A 13699-nucleotide genomic window follows, 5' to 3' on the forward strand; every position below is an offset into this window, starting at 1 on the left:
CGACAATATGTGGTCCTCGTGCATTCAATGAAGACACATGTACCTTACCGAAGATGGTTAAGGAGAAGAGGGTTGCATGACACCTTCAAAGACTCACGTCGCAGTTCTCTTTCACGAAAATGGTGGTTGGTCCACTTGACTTCAATGGAGACACATATACCTTATCGGATATGGTTGAGGAGAAGATGGTTGCGTGACACCTTGTACCACTGATGTCACACTTCTATTCAAGGGGCCTGGTGGTGCAACAAGGTGGGATCAGAGTGACGGCACAATCACCGTATAAGGGTAATGATGGCGTGTCAGTGACCTGAAGAGTTCCACAAATGAGAAGCGGGATCCGGGTGTAGGCGCAGTCACCGTTGAAGGGTAATGTTGGCGTCTCAATGACTTGAAAAGTTCCACGAAGGAGAAGTGGCCTCCGGGTGAAGGCGTAGTCACCGTCGATGGAACAAATGGCGGCGTCCCGGTGTGATGAAAAGCAACCCGACGAAGACGCAACCAGCGAGAAGAATGAGGATGAGGTTTGCGTGACGGTGTGCCCTGGTGCGTTCGTAATTGGCGTGAAAGTCTCATGTTACGTTAGTACGTTACCACTCCTTGCTATTTCAAATTGCATTGTACTGGACCCACTAAATCCCTAATTGACATAACAAATTATATTTAATTAATTTTAATTAGTGTTGGTAATAGTTGGCAGATACAACTCTTGGTAGGGGTGTTCAAAAAATAACCAAAATGTGGTTAACCGGTTAAAAAACCATAACCACATTTTGGTTAACCAGTTTAATAAAACAATTTAAAAACCATATCCATATTTTTTAGAATTGGTTAACCAAAACCAAATTAAAAAAAAAACCAGTTTTTAACCGGTTAACCAAAACCAAAACCAAATTAAAACTAAAACCTAAATCAAAACCTAATTTCAAATTCACTCTTCGTCTTCGATACTTCGACAAAACCCAATTCTCCAGTCCGCCACCGTCAACAGTTCTCCTCCTCCGCCTCTCGCCGGAGCTCGCTGGTGGCTCGTCGGACCTCTACCTCTTCGAGTCTTCACTTTGATTTGCGACTCTATCTCTCTGCCTCGACCTCCCATTCGCGACTCTGTCTTCACTTTGATTCGCCTGAGTAACTCTCTTTTTCGGTTCTCTTCTTCTTTCGTCGGTGGCTCGCCGGAGCTCATCAATTGAGGTAAACCCCCTCCTTGCCCTTGGTTCTGAGTTCTGAGTTGGATTTGTTATCTGGGTTTTTTCTATTTTATTGATTTGTTCTGTTTTGTTTCTTCATTAGTATACTTCTGACTTCTTCATTTTAATGGATTGAAAATGTGCAGATTTTAAATCTCTCACTATTGAACTCTTCATTTCAATGGATCCTACTGTAAGTTTCTTCTTCATTGTGGTTCACTTTTTGATTTGTTAAAACTTAATTAATTTGTATGAATTGAATGGAGAATTGTTGTTCTAATTATCTGTCTCATCATGCATTATTCACTCTATTGCAACTTTACAGCTGTAAATTTCTTTGCTGGGCAACAATTTTTATTCTAATCTTAGAAGCATAATAACTAAACTTTTAGCATTCATTTCACAGAACCTGGAATATAATGGTCTTTTCTAATAACAGAGAAAATATTGTATAGAAAGTAGAACTAATGACTCAAGTTCGTTCAGATATACTAATTTCTTAATCTAAAGTTAATTAGCTCAAAATTCCAACAAATTTTCCATCAGCTTGTATAAAAAATAATGTGATCAGGTTAAGATTTCCATTACTAAATTTTCATCATTTTAGTTTGGTGGGAGACTTTGACACCTTTTGCTAGTGGTCTAGTATTCTAGAAAGTTGAATTCCTACTGGGTATGATAAGCTACACTTCTATTCATGGGGAAAACACTTGATATGCTTTCATTTTTTATCCATTCCTTTTAATATGCTTTCATTTTTAAATATAAATAGGTATTAATCCTTATTGATTAGGTCAGCTATTAGAACATGATTAGGTCAGCTATTAGATTTTAATCCTTATAGGAACAATACAGGTTGCTTCTGTTTTGCTTAATAATGATATACTTTGGATGTGCTTCTAGCAATTGTTTTAGGAAGGATCAGTATTTGTATGCTTAAATCAGTTACTTTGTTGTAATTAAAAGTTCTAATACAAAGTAAAGATAAAACAATTTCCTATTCTTTTATCTTTTTTTATGCGATCATTCTCAATAATTAGTTATATATAAAATCATTTGGTAGTGCATTCTAATAAGTGAAGATAAAACAAAGTGAAGATTAGAATGTACTAATAAGTAATAACTGCATTGTCATCATTTGGTAGTGCATTCTAATATAATAGCTAAACTAATAAGTAGTACAACATCCATATGGTTTATCTCCTTTGGTAGGAAAGTAACCAGAGTTGCATGTCATCATTTGGTAGTGCATTCTAATATAATAGCTAAACTAAGCCTTGTATTCAGTGGGATCAACTATGTAGATAGCACGATGCCGTTGTACTTTGTTGTACTTTGTATAAAATTATATTTGTGTTTACCTAGTTATATTTAAAAGGAAATGAAAGCAAATCCAGTTTAATAACAAAAAATATAAACAAAAAATATAAAAAGGAAATGGAAGAGGGTCATTAATGTATATGTTATCCATTAGGCATTAGCACATATATTGTTTATATTGTGAACATCAACATTGGAAGTGGGCGGTGAATTGAAGACAAAGTTGTCTTCTTGTCTTCATTCACTTTATAATTTATATCAAGGTGCAGAAGAAGGAAACCAAGATGATACCCTCTCCCAACCGAGTGCAAGTGATAAAGCCAAAGACATTTATGATATGGGGTTATATCGCCGATCAACCGGTCACAAATCCAATCTTAAATCTGAGCTTGATCGTTATTTGAATGAAGACTGTGAGCCAGATGATAAGCCTTTGGATATTCTAGGATGGTGGAAGGTTAACTCGAATCGGTTTTTCATCCTAGCAAATATGGCACGGGACATATTGGCTATACCAGTTTCAACAGTGGCTTCTGAGTTTGCTTTTAGTATGGGGGAAGAATCATTGATCAATATCGTAGCTCATTGACTCCTAAGATGGTAGAAGCTCTTGTATGTACCGAAGATTGGCTTAAAGGAGACTTTTTCTCTTGTCTTGCACCTGAGAATTTCGAAGAGCTTGAAAAGGTCGAGCAAGGTAAATTGAATATTAAATGTTTCTTAAATATATCATATGATTTACTTAGAAAATGTTTTAGTTTAACTTATAATTATAATTTTTTAAAATTTATAATTATAATTTTTTTTGTGTGCAGATTTGATTTTATCAGAGGACATTACTTGTTCAATGGGTCCAGGTTCAATTGCGCTTGAGGATGACTAGAAAGTCTTGATTGTTTGTTTTATAAGTGGCGAAGAGATTAGACTTACTAAGTTAATTGTTGATGGCGGTAGCTTTTCCTAGATGAGAATTTTGGGTTCTTTTCTTTGATGCTCATTCTTTGCTGCTTCTTTTAGTCTTGGAATGTATGATGAACTTGTCAAAAATTTATGTCCACTAATCTATGATGTTATACACCTTGTCTTGTCCACATTTCTAGCTGTAATTCCTGAATTTAGGTATTGTTTGCATTTTTCTTTGTGTATGCACTTTGTGCAAGTTGACCCAAAAATGATTCTCATCATTAATCATGACAGATTAAATAGGGAATGCTCTTGAGACCATTCTTTTTCTTTTATCACCCTATTAGCCTGCTTTACCAACTATTTTTCTACCCAATATTTAATATTTCACTTCCATTATCTTTAGTAGGTGTATGTGATAAGTATTGCCACCAAAAGTTTAGAAAAGTAATTATAATTTATAATGGAAGGAATTTTATTATTTACAAATGTTATTTGTATTATTTAGAAAGAAAAAAAAATTAATTTTTATATTAAAAAAAATAATTTAAAAGAAAAAAGGTAAAAAATTTGGGTTTTTATATGTAAAAAAATTTTTTGATATAAAAACTAATTTTTTAGTTTAAAAATCAGTTTTTTGATATAAAAACCGGTTTTCAGTGTTAAAACCAATTTTTTGTATAAAAATCAGTTTTTCTATATAAAAACCAATTTTTCTATATAAAAACCGGTTATTTTTTTAAAATTGGTTTTTATTTTAATAACCGGTTAAAAACCGGTTTTGAATTTTACTAACCGGTTAATAACCGGTTTTATCATATGAAACTAATTTGGTTAATTCACCACTACTATATTTTTTATTAACTAAAAAATTGGTTTGGTTTTTGAATTAACCAAACCATGAACACCCCTAACTCTTGGTACCCTATACTTTTCCATAACCTAAATATTGATTTTTAAATAAATGATATACGTTGTATTTTACTAATCTCTACTGGGAATCATGTGATTGTCACTCCAAATTTTTTTCGTATTGTATGTTTTCTATTTTGAAATTATACAAATGGTGACTCTAATGTTGTTTATTGAGTTTTCCGAAGTGAAAGAGTTTGTGATAGATCCCATTACTAGAAATATGTACATAGTAGGAATACCTCAGTTCGCTTCTATTTTATGTCACTCTAATCTTCTCAAGAACCTTTGATGAGTTTTTTGTTTTTTGATATCATAATGCACGATATAATTTTTCTCTTGTCAACTTACATACAAATTCACTTTCTTACTCAATGAAATAATATATTTGGATAAAAATAGGACATATAAAATATTATGAATGAAATTAAGATTTTTTTAAGGGTAAAACACTTGGCGAAAGTTAGTGCACTCTAGGTAAAGTAGGGAGTGTAGCACTCTTTAAAAGTTAACCTGCTATCAAAAGTAATTAGGTAAATTAAATTTATTTATTATTGTTTTTTTTTTTCATGGGCTGAACAAACAAATCGGCACTAACAAAAAAAACTAATTCGCTCGTTTAACACAGGACTATCTTTACACCAGAAGAGTACTCAGAAAAATTTGATCGATTTCCTCCGTTATTCTGTTATTGTTGATGTGATGTCTTCAAGCATTTTCACGGTTTTGTTTGCTAGCAGGTGCTTCCACTATTGTTCTGTCTAGCCACATATTTTGACGCTCTTGAATCCACCCCATTTCACATCTACCATAAATGGACCTTCAAAGCCCGAAAAATTGCTGCCATAGAAAAGGAAGACGCTGTCTGTCGCCGCTGCTGGTTGGCTAACTCCAAACGTAAAACTGATTCTGTAGAAGAACCGGTCTCCATGAAGGCGCCATAATTCTCAGATGACAACGCAATCAAAGCACAAAATACATGACAGTTACAACAAGTCCATTATCTTTAATTTCAACCAATTCGAACCAATGTGGTTCGAACTCCCACCAAAATTTTCTTCATAAATCGAACCAGGTTGGTTCGAACCTTGGCTGCACATAGTTCGAACCAGGGAGGTTCGAATTATAGAGAGAGATCCGGCGTGAGTAATTCGAACCGTGCTGGTTCGAATTACACAAACCATAATTCGAACCGGACCGGTTCGAATTAGTGAGAGATAGACCTCTATATAACCGTTCTAAGCGTGAGTTGGTCTCATTAGACCAGTAAGATGGCTAGTGAGGAGAGTTTTGTTGTTCTGGTTCACCACAGAGGATCCATTAAGAGGAAAACTCGTTCCGGAGTGAAGTTCACAGATAAGGATCCTTTCTGTATTGTCGTGAATCCAACGACAAGCTATGATGACCTTGTTAGATCTGTGCTGATGAAACTTGGCCTGAAAGGTGCGAAGCGGGTTAAGAAGTTTTTCTATCGCATTCCAGTCACGATCCTGCACGATACGGTGAAGTATGATTGTCTCACGATTGGTAGTGATGAGGACCTGCAAGTCATGTTTCTTTGTCGGAGGCAGTTTCCGGAGGTGAGGACACCAGAGTTGCTCGCAAAGCTGATTGATGTGGTATCCAGCTCAGGGGGTTCCAACCAGAATACCACCAATGTAGCCACGGCAGCTGGCTCCAGTTCCAGGGCTGCCGTGGCTTCTTCCTCCGTCCCAGTGTACGAGCCAGCGGTCCAACTTGTCGCCTCCCCGTCTTTTGCTGTTGATCTGAATGACGGCGTAGGCGACGATGCAGGATCCTTTGATATTATGCCGAACGCTTTAGAGGGCGTTCCACCGGTTGGCGTCGAAGACGGAGTCTTGGGTGATGCAGATGAGGACGACGTCGAGCCGGATACGATTGAGGATGACAGCGGTGACGAGGTTGGAGCGACTGGTCCTGCATTGGCGGGCGGTGGTTCTACTTCTGGCACACAGCAGTATCCACCACATTTTTTCTCATCGGACTTGGACGCCATGAGGCATGAGGGGGTTTTAGGGCACGCTGTTGGATTCGGAGCTAGAGATGCGGAAGGGACTGCTGGTCTGACAGAGTTATGGAAGTGTTGCGGTCCTCAGAACGGGCCCGGTTCGAGTTGGAGGACAGGTGGACAAGTCTCAAGCGTATTTCCACAGACTTTTCTGGACTTTCCCTCCGTGCATCGAGGCATTCCGTCATTGCAAGCCGCTAGTCAGCATTGACGGCACACATCTGTATGGGAAGTATGGGGGAACGTTGCTCATCGCGATTGCACAGGACGGGAACTCCAACATTCTACCAGTCGCATTCGCCCTGGTGGAGGGTGAGAATGCAGAGTCCTGGACATTCTTTCTCTCGCACCTTCGAGAGCACGTGACCCCGCAGCCCGGTCTGCTGGTTATATCGGACAGGCACAACGGCATCAAGGCTGCGCTTGAGGCCCCTGACGGAGGTTGGTTACCGCCATCTGCGTACCGTGCATTCTGCATACGACACGTAGCGGCTAATTTTGCCCTTACCTTCAAGGGCAAAGATGCTAGGAGGCTACTAGTCAATGCGGCGTATGCAAAGACCGAGGTTGAATTTGATTACTGGTTTGATATTCTTCGGTCTGAAGACCCGGCGATGTGTGACTGGGTGAACCGGATTGACTACTCCTTGTGGACTCAGCATCGTTATGAGGGTCGGAGATTTGGTCACATGACGACGAACATCTCCGAGTGTGTGAATTCAATCCTCAAGGGGGTCAGAAATCTCCCTGTAGCATCCCTGGTGAAGGCAACATATTGTAGGCTTGCGGAACTCTTTGTTCGCAAGGGGAGAGAGGTGGACACACACGATGTTGTTGCCCACAGGTTGGAGGATCGTCTCAGGCAGGACGCCATTAGTGGGAATGTAGTTAGTGTTAGTATTATTTACATTTTATTTTTCCTGTTAGATGCAATGTCTTAGCACGTATGTAACTGTTTGATCTTTATACATTGTACTTTGATTGTTGTGAGTAGTAATGAATATATTGTCTTTCATTATGAATACTGCTACAAGTTTCGTCGATGCAAATTTTAATATGCAAAGGTAAACACTAAACTGTTTCATGATTCGATGATTATAAATAGTCAATGTCCCACAACACAAATAACAAATAACAGAGGTAAATAGACTACAACATAACAAGGAAAGTACATATCGTTATCATACACGATTGAACCATAGGAAAAAAATACATGAAACGTGCATCATCTAAACAGATGCGATCCAGTACCACAGCGACGGGCTACCCGTGCCCTCTGACCTCGGCGGATAAACGGCTCCTCATCCTCGATGTCATCCCCATCCTCCTGCAGGGCAGGCTGTGCAGGTGGCGCAACATGCAGGAGTGCCGCAGCCACCCCTGCGACAGACTGTGATGCAGCGGTGAAGGCGGATGGAGGGGTACCTCCGAGACAGAACTGCTGACCACCGGATGACGATGGAGGCTCGTTCAGATCAACATCTAACGGGGCCTGTGTGCCTGAGCTCTGACCACCACTGCGGGGAGTGACGTCCCCCTGCATGATGGCGCTGATCTCCTCTAGGAAGCGTGGACTCCCGAAGTCCCCAACAAGCGTCTCGGACCCAATAAAGTCTGACCACTGTGATCCCGGGATAACCCAAGGTGTACCCCCCTGCTCAGGCTGGTCATCGGCTGGCACACCAACGAAGTAATGTCCAAGAGGGCCCGATCCAAGTCCAGCGTCACCCGTGTCAGCCCCGTCACCCATCCCTGTACCATACCACTCACCCCCATGACCGCCATCGTGTGTACTAGTACCTGCAGCTGCAATAGCCCCTGAACCACCCCCGCCAACGGGCCCATGCTGATGATCGTCGTCGTCCCCACGGTCAGCATGCCCCCTCGCCCAACCTCCCTGGGCTCGTCGTCCGCCTCTAACTGGACCGGCGTCGTGATCATCGTCCATACCATGATCAGGCCACCTAAACTCATGCTGGCTCCGCCGTGTCCCCACACCCATCCTCCTCTCAACCCTACGCCTGTCCGGCACGTCCTCAGGACGATCCATGTCAGGAACTCGCCCCGGACCTCGCTGTGACGCCTCAACTGGAACCGGAACTGCTCTAGGATCCCCCAGCTGCGTGTCCGGAGACAAGAACCTCTTCCCATGCTGACTCCACCAATCAAGGAACTCATGCAATGGTCCGGGGTCGGCAACAACGTCGAACCTCAGCACACTCTCCTGACGAGAGTCCCAGTAGAGATGCCACTTCTCCAAATAAGACGGGAACCACCGATCACCACCTCTACCGTCCTTGGACATCAGAAAGTCGATGTTCAGGGCGGAAAGCGGAGGGGGATGAACCCCTCCAAACTGCGGAAGAACACGATCTATCTGATGCCACTCTATGACAGCAAAGTAGATCAGCGCGGTCACAGAGCGCCACAACGCCATATGCCGAGGCTCCAAAACCTCCGGATGCAAAACCTGAAGTACGTCGGGGCTACTGTACGGCATCCATATGAACTGCACAACACAAGAAAGCCATTCTTGTCAGGGCAACTGTTGGAACCAAATAGAAAAGCTTGCTTATAATACGACACTTGTTAACTTGCATACTCACCTCCCTGTCCTGTAACCGGTCTATCCTGAGCCTCCACATCGCCACTCTAGGACCCTTCTCGCTCCCGGAAGGGTTGTAACCTGACCATCTGCAACATACACATGTGTTACATCAATTGAAATATGTGTTTAGAGTATGCAATAGACTATTAATGAAATGCAGTGATGTGTGTAAAATTGAAACAGATAAGGCCGTTTCGAGTACCTCGAGGCCAACGGCCAGCTGAACGTCTCATATCCTGCAGGCCTAGACCGAGGAAAGCGCCAAAAGATCCAAGACTGAAGTAGCTGAAGCGGGCCGGCTAACTTGACGACATGTCTGTTCGCCACTCGGCACATGCAACGGTGCAACCAAGCCAGTGCTGCAGAACCCCAGCTGTAGGTACCCAGCTCCTCCAGCCTCGCTACGTACGGAAGCCATCTGATGTGAATCCGGTTCCCGGACTTGTCCACGAACAACTGCGTGCCCAACAACATCATGATGTACGCACGGGCATATCGGCGCACAGTCTCCTCATCTGCATCCTCCGGGCACTCGCCAAAAGTCTCCTGAAACCAGCTGCAGTTCACGGCGTACTTCTGAACCTGACTAGGAGGAGGTATAACTCCGAGCAACTCCTGGAACCAGACCCAGGCTGGACGGCCACCCTCGATGTATATATGGAACTCTGACAGGCACCCGCTCACGTAACGGCCGTCCACTGGCAAACCCAGCTAGTATGCCACGTCCTGGAGTGTGATAGTGCACTCTCCGAACGGCATATGAAACGTGTGCGTCTCGGGACGCCATCGCTCCACGAATGCACTGACAAGGGCCTCGTCTAGGCGGAACCATCGGTCGTTCAACCTTGCAAGATGGTATAGACCTGCCATCTGCAAGTACGGAACGTATCTATCATCAAGTCGCATGCCCTGCTACCGCCGCATGCTCCTAATGCATCGCTGGGGCTGCGAGTAGTAATGAACCGCATAGTTAAAACCAGCTTAAAAACCAACCACAACCGTAAGCAACGCGATAAATCATCAACAAACCATTCTGCTAAATAAAACCGCATAACATTACATGAAAAATAAGCAACTGGAAAACAAACCCATATACCGCACAACTAAGCCGTTAACATAAACCGGCTTAACGAGATCCACTAACAAGAAAAACCTTAACTAAACCTATTTACATAAAATATCTAGCGTAAAACAACTACAATCAAACAAGTCAAACAAATCACCAACATAAAACCACTAACGAAAACCACCTACCCTAAACCACTCAAATAAACCGCTTGCATAAACCACTCACAAAAACCGGTAACATAAACCATCAAAATAAACCACTAACAAAAACCACTAACTTAAACCACTAACTTAAACCACTAACATAAACCACTATCCTAAACCACCAACCTAAACCACTAACATAAACCACTAACTTAAACCGCTAACTTAAACCACTAACATAAACTACCTACATAAACCACTAACATATACCACCATCTAACCCACATGCAAAACTACTAAGTCACAAATACCGCTATAATCAAAAATATTTCCGTACTAACCTCGTCGTTGATGACCCCGGCTATATGAGCGACTCCGTCCAAGCGATATAACCGTGCCGGATCGTCCCCCATCAGCAGAGTATTCCGTTCAGGTCTTCCTCGGAGAGAATCTGGGTCGTTTTCTCTGAGATTTGGTGGGGGTAGGGGGAAGGAATAATAGTTCGAATGAGGGTGATTCGAACTCCTTATATAGCCGAATCACTCCTAATTCGAACCAGCTTGGTTCGATTTATGAAGGACCATGCCAAGGGTAATTCGAACCAGCCTGGTTCGAATTACATACGTTGCACAATTGGCAATAGTTCGAACTAGAGGAGTTCGAATTACTTGGGTTAGTAGTTCGAACCACATTGGTTCGAATTACACACAAAGCTCCTCTTCACCTAATTCGAACCACCCTGGTTCGAATTACTAAGGTTTGTAATTCGAACCACCCTGGTTCGAATTACATAAAATTCACGTTTGGCTTATTGCTGAAACGATTTTCACTTTGGCGTATTGAGCCAAAACACTTATATAAATCAAACTAATGTCAATATTACATAAATCACCCAAATCAAATAACGTTATATGAATGTCTCAAATCATAATTCTATATAAATCGAATTAAGTTAATTCGAATTATACAATATAGTAGTAAATCGAAACACATTGATTTGAATTACATGGGAACATTGTTTGAAGTAGAGTAAAGTATTGTTTTTATCCCTAACGTTTGGGGTAAGTCTTAAAGTTGTCCCTAACGTTTCAATCGTCCTATTTAAGTCCCTAACATTTCAAAATTGACTCAATGTTGTCCTACCGTTAGGGATCCGTTAATAGAATTGACGGCGGGACAAAATTTAGACGATTTTAAAACGTTAGGGACTTAAATAGGACGAAAACGTTAGGGACAAAAACAATACGTAAAAATAAATTTTAATTTAATTATATCTTTCAATAATATTAATTTTTTACTGTACATAGTATTCAATTATTTTTTAATTACATCTAAATAAATTACACTTAATCACATTACTTTTATTTTAAATAAATTTATTTTTTTATAATTTTAAAAAATTTTGATATATTAGAGACAAAAGGTATAATTTATATTTTATTGTATATATATTATTTTTTTCTTTTCTGCAAGTTTATATACTAGTTATTCTACAAACGTTTTATGATAACTAAAAATCTTTAAGAGTAAAATTATAAAAAATAATTTATTTAAAATAAAAGTAATATGATTAAGTGTAATTTACTTAGATGTGATTAAAAAATAATTGGATACTATGTATAGTAAAAAATTGATATTATTGAAGGATAAAATTAAAATTTATTTTTATGTATCATTTTTGTCCCCAATGTTTTCGTTCTATTTAAGTCCCTAACGTTTCAAAATCGTCTCAATTTTGTCCCGCCGTCAATCCTATTAACGGATCCCTAACGGCAGGACAACATTGAGTCAGTTTTGAAACGTTAGAGACTTAAATAGGACGATTGAAACGTTAGGGACAACTTTGCGACTTACCCAAAACGTTGAGGACAAAAAAGATACTTTACTCTTTGAAGTATAAATCGAATTGGTTAAATTCAAATTATACATTATAGTACTAAATCGAATCAGTGTGATTCGAATTAGTATGGAACAATGTAAACTAAGTCAATTGTTTATTTATTCTATATTAACTTTAAAACATAAATGTCAATAAGGAAGTACCCCATTTGGATTCAAATAAAATATCAAAAAATCAAAACGAATAAGAATGAAAATCCAACTTTTCTGTTTTAGTTCAAATTTCAGAAAATTTACATTTTTATAAACTTATGAATTTAAAAAGGAACATTAAACGATTTCTAAAAATTTATTAAAAATTATTTTTTGACTTATTAGCATCTAAAAAATCATTACCGAGACTTTTGATATTGAAAAAGTTAATATAAAGTATAGCCCTCCAAGGTAGCATAGGAGTTAAAATTTGAATTTTTTTCAGAGTGAAGTAACAGATTGTTATAAATTATAAAATGACCAACTATATTTATACAATATGTAATTTGAAAAATAATTAAAATACAGTATAAATATAGTTAAACAATTAACTTAAAAGTAATAAATATCAATAATCTATTACAAGTAGTAAATCGAATCAAGCTGATTCGATTTATATTGTTCCATACTAATTCGAATCATACTGATTTGATTTAGTACTATAGTGTATAATCGAATTTAGCCAATTCAATTTATATTTCAAACAATAACCCATGTAATTCGAATCAATGTGTTTCGATTGACTGCTATATTGTAAATTCGAATTAACTTAATTCAATTTATATAAAAGTATGATTTGAGTTTTGAGACATTCATATAACATTATTTGATCTGGGTGATTTATGTAATATATATTAGTATTGGTTTAGTTTATACAAGTTTTTTTATCTTTTTTTAATATTAGAACCTAAAATAATCCTTTATATATTTTTTAAAAAAAAGTGAATGATTTAGTGATTCCAACACAAAACAAACATTTTAATTGAATTATAAATAGTTGTACTATAGAAAATATTATAGGTTAGGGACGATTCAAGCACCTTGTGGTTAATATAATATCCACATGACAACATTTGAAATTGAACTAATCTTTTAAGACGTACGATCTTAGAAACAAAATATGAAACACCTTCCAATTGTTGAAGCCAAATATATAAAAGGGTCCATGTATATAGGAGATTAAGCACTAATCCTTACCCATACCAAATACTTAGGGACAAATCAAATCAAATCTAAACCCTCTTAACCTTTTTCATACAAACAAATTAAAAGGCAAGCCCACAAGGCTTAGTGGCTTTCTATGATTATATTGCATTTATCAAATTTTTCTGGTAGAGAATTAGACAGAACCTCCAAAATTAAAAAATTTCAAGTTGTTGCACGTCACTGAAATTAAATGTGCTTGAGTTCTCATATCCACCGGTGTGGCCATTCATATGCAATTATGCATATGTGTGGCCATTTTAATTTGGTTGAAATTATCATAGGTGTTTTCTCATTGAAGATAATCTTGTCGGAGCATTGTTAGATATATAAGTTATGAGTTTTTTAAAATACTGATTTTAATATACTTATTATTCAAATTTGACGGCACAACTGATTAAAATTTTTTTAGTCAAAGTGTCTTAAGGGAATTGGTTAAAAAAATAAAGA

The sequence above is a fragment of the Arachis ipaensis genome, chromosome B07, assembly GCF_000816755.2.
Source record: "Arachis ipaensis cultivar K30076 chromosome B07, Araip1.1, whole genome shotgun sequence".
Classification (NCBI taxonomy): domain Eukaryota; kingdom Viridiplantae; phylum Streptophyta; class Magnoliopsida; order Fabales; family Fabaceae; genus Arachis; species Arachis ipaensis.